General features: G+C 39.3%; 1 pseudogene; it reads left to right on the top strand.

Annotated features, from left to right (window-relative positions):
- The first annotated feature begins 1,681 nt into the window (after positions 1-1,681).
- LOC105944241 lies at positions 1,682-2,218 on the top strand (annotated as a pseudogene).
- Positions 2,219-4,244: the final 2,026 nt, after the last annotated feature.

Here is a 4,244-nt window from a genome sequence, read left to right as displayed (position 1 = left end):
GTAAGAGTTTGCTAGGGCTGACATCCATAGAGTATTATAGATTGGTTTGTTTAATCAACATAAACTATTTCTCACAGTGATGGAGAAATCTAGAAATCAAGGCATTGCTAGGGATGGTCTCATTAGAATTCCTCTCTCTCTGGCATCCAGTTGGCTATCTTCTCATATGATCACAGGGTCTTCATTCCCTGTGTGTTTGTTCCAATTCACTTTTTTATTGTGATTCCATCTTATGAACTAGAGCTCACCCCAGGACTTCAGTTTAGCTTGGGTAACTCTTCAAATATTCTATTCTGAGGTGCTGGGGATTAGATTATGTGAACTTGCAGAGGACTTAGGTCAGGACGTAACAAAAATGTCTTCTCCATTTCAATAGAAGAAGAGCATCAAGTGTCCCAGGACTATTCAACCTTCTGAACAATCAGCCAAAAAAGGATGCCACTACTTCTCACTGCATCTATGCTATGGATCCCATTCCTAAAAGAGTTGTTCCAGGCAAAACCAACTTTTGGTTTCAGAGGTGGCATTATAAAACAAGCTTGAAGAAAGCAATGCCTTTACTATGATCATGGTATACTGCGCATATTTGTGAAAGTTGTCAATAAAAAGTTTTAAAGCTTTTTGTAAAAGCAAGCTATGTCTATAAATTATGGACATATGCTATGTGAGGATTCGGAGGGTTAGTTAAGTCTTTTAACACCCTCTCTCTAAGTACAGCCTCATCCTGAGCTAGTGGATTTAGTATTTTAACATCCAAATGGGGGAGGGGCAACAATTGGAAATAATGTCTCTGGTTGACTCAAGGTTCAAAAGATTGTCCAGCCTTCCTGCCTCAAGACTAAAGTGGCAGTTCTTCCAGACCTTGAAGTCCCTTGTGATGAAGCTGACCTGTGCCCAGGTCAGAATCCTTGTTTTCCTCTCTTCCCCATTCTATCCTGCTACCTTCACCCCCTTCTCCCAAGAGCATTTCGCCAGAAAACCTCTTTCACAAGAATGCACACTTCAGATTCTCCTTCTAGGGGCCCAGAGAAGCATATTCTTTTTTTTTTTTTTCAGATGTCCATGTTTATTTTGGTATTCATTAATTATTACGTTAGTTTCTGCATCAGACCTATGCTGCTGTACAGTAAGTTACCATGAATATAGCAGCTCAAGGCAACACATGCTTATTATCTCACAGTTTCTGTGGTTTGAGTCTGGGTATGGCCTTAGCAGGCCACTTGCTATGGTTCTCATAAAACTATGATCGAGGAACTGACCAGGCTATAATTTCAGTCTTCAAGTTCACCCAGGGGAGAAGCTGCTTTCAGGTTCACTGTACTGTATTGCTGAAGACTTCAGTGATCCTCTGGCTGTTGTGGAGGCTACCAACACTCCATTGCCACGAAGGCTTTTCACCATGTCATTAAACCAGCAGGGGAGTTTCTTCTATGTCGAGAAGCATATTCTTTTAGCCCTGATCCACATTTTACATTCCAGTACACCCAGACAGTAGGCATGGGTCCAGCTTGCTGTTTAACCTCAGGGAAACAGATCATTTTCCTTAGCTGTAGGATGGCATGTGGATTAAGCGACTTCTGCAGTTCCTGCCTGCTGCTCCTTCAAGTCATGCCAAGCCAGTGCTCCTATATGTCTGTTTTAGCTAATGCTAATGCATCCACAGCAAAAACTGTCTTGAGCTTTTCGGCCGGAGCCGCCATCTTCCAGTAATTTGCCAAGATGACAAACACAAAGGGAAAGAGGAGAGGCACCCAGTACATGTTCTCTAGGCCTTTCAGAAAACATGGAGTTGTTCCATTGGCCACGTATATGCGAATCTACAAGAAGGGTGATATTGTACACATAAAGGGAATGGATACTGTCCAAAAAGGAATGCCTCATAAATTGTTACCATGGGAAGACTGGAAGAGTCTATAATGTCACTCAGCATGCTGTTGGCATTGTTGTGAACAAGCAAGTCAAGGGCAAGATTCTTGCCAAGAGAATTAATGTGCATATCGAGCATATTAAGCACTCTAAGAGTCGAGACAGCTTCCTGAAATGGGTGAAGGAAAATGACCAGAAGAAGAAGGAGGCCAAAGAGAAGGGAACCTGGGTGCAGCTGAAGCGGCAGCCTGCTCTGCCCAGAGAGGCGCACTTTGTGAGGACTAATGGAAAAGAGCCAGAGCTGCTATTCCCTATGAGTTCATGGCTTAATAGATGTCCTAAATGAATCAGACCTAGATTGTCAAAATGCTTTTCTTCATTAAAGTATGGTGTCCTCACTTACTCAAAAAAGAAAAAAACTGTCTTGATAGAACTGAAGATCTTCACTGATACCACATTCTAATGCCTCTTTTTTGTTTTGTTGTTTGTATTTTTGTTTTTCTTCTAATTTTAACTAGTTCAACAGAAAAGAAGATGAAAAGTATTTAGGGAAAAGCTACCATGATGGCTTCTACCCTCTAGAATCTTCCTCATCTTCACCATCCTTATGCAGGAACATTGTATACACTCCTCTATAACAAGCAAGAATCCATTTAAAACCATGAAATTACAGATAAGAATAGCAGAGAAACATTGTTAATCAATCCAATAGGTCCAATTTCTTTCATTCTATTCTGTATTTGAACAAATCTCTAAGTAACTTGGCCACTAAATGCAATCATCTATTTCACTCAAACTAAAAAGAGAAGCTGTCAATGATAAGACATAATAAGGCACATTATTGTTTTATATACCTCTCGAGAAAAATGGCACCCTTTCCTAGTTTTAATGCATTCTTATCACTTAGAACTTTCCATCCATATGAAAGAAAATTTTTATCTATATTGTATTTTTATTTTTATTAAATGGATTAGACTCTGTGATAGCTAAGGCATTGTCAACTTGATCTGCTTAGTAATCCACAGAAATCCCTTTTGGGTGGATCCTTGAGGTTGCTTCCAGGAAGGATTAACTGAAGGAGGAAGTCCTTCCCCCAGAGTGAGCCCTTCCCCCAGAGCAGAGCGGTACTTTATATAAGGAAGCTCTGGGTGAAAAGAGCCCCTTCCTTCTTCCCATTTGGCTACTGGAGCTGCTTGCTGCCTTCCAGCCTGGATTGAAGACCAGCACAGACTGAAGACCAGCATCAACTGAAGACCCCAGAGGCTCCTCAGGAAGCTTCCAGGCCTTCAGTGCCAGATCGGGACTGCTGAGGCATCTGGCCATGTGGACCAAGCAGCTACCAGATTCCTTGATTCTCAGGCCTGCAACTGCTATTGCACTACCATAAGTGAATCCAATAAATTTCCTTTTTAAAATAATTCATTCTGGCAGTTCTGTTCTTCTAGAGAACCCTGACTATAGACTCATAAGCATTTTTTAAAAAACCAATCAATCTCATATTGGAAAAGAGAAATATATAGACAATCATTGAGAATTATTAGTTTTTCACATTTAGAGATTAATTCTGAATCACTTTCAAATTTGTTACCAGTGACTGTGCTGATACTATGTTTGGAAACAGGAGCATAGGTAACTTGGAACTTCTGAGAATATGTGTGTTATCGATGGATTTTTCTTCTAAGCCACTGACATCATTTTATTATCCATTTGAGGATTTTTTTATAATTTTTTATTATGGAAAATCCTGAAAAGTACCAAAGCTAAAGAAGAGATAATGAATCACACTTCTGAGTTCCTATTACCCAACAGGCATCATTACCACAGCCCTTCCCACCCACACTCTCATCCACTTTTTCTCCTCCTATATAATCTTCAAATTACTGACATATTTCATATGGCATGCCATTGTGGCATGTGTCTGACATATCACTAATCCAGAACTACTTCAATGTATTCTCAAAAAAATAGAATTATCTTTATTATAGCCATGGTATATTTTTCAAATCTGAAGAAAATTAATAATTCGTCAAGCATCTTATCTAAGCAATGTTCCAATTATCTCTTACATATTTTCAAAATTGGTTTTATGGTTAAAACAAACATCCCATGATCTAAGCCACAAGTAGGATCCAAAAAAGTTGATCTCATATAAGATGAGAATAGAATAGTAATTGTAAGAGGCTTAGGAAAGTGAGGAGAAGTAATATGGGGGGTGGGGAGATGGGAAGAAATGAATCAATGGATGCAACTTTAGTGTTTGATAAGAGGAATAAATCCTGATGTCCCATGGTACAAACATAGCATAGCATTACATATCTCAAAATAGAAGATAAAATTTTAAGATGATGAATGTGCTAATTACCCCAACATGATCACTG

The sequence above is a fragment of the Jaculus jaculus genome, chromosome 8 (assembly GCF_020740685.1).
Source record: "Jaculus jaculus isolate mJacJac1 chromosome 8, mJacJac1.mat.Y.cur, whole genome shotgun sequence".
NCBI classification, from domain to species: domain Eukaryota; kingdom Metazoa; phylum Chordata; class Mammalia; order Rodentia; family Dipodidae; genus Jaculus; species Jaculus jaculus.
This window is presented reverse-complemented; position numbering and strand designations above follow the sequence as displayed.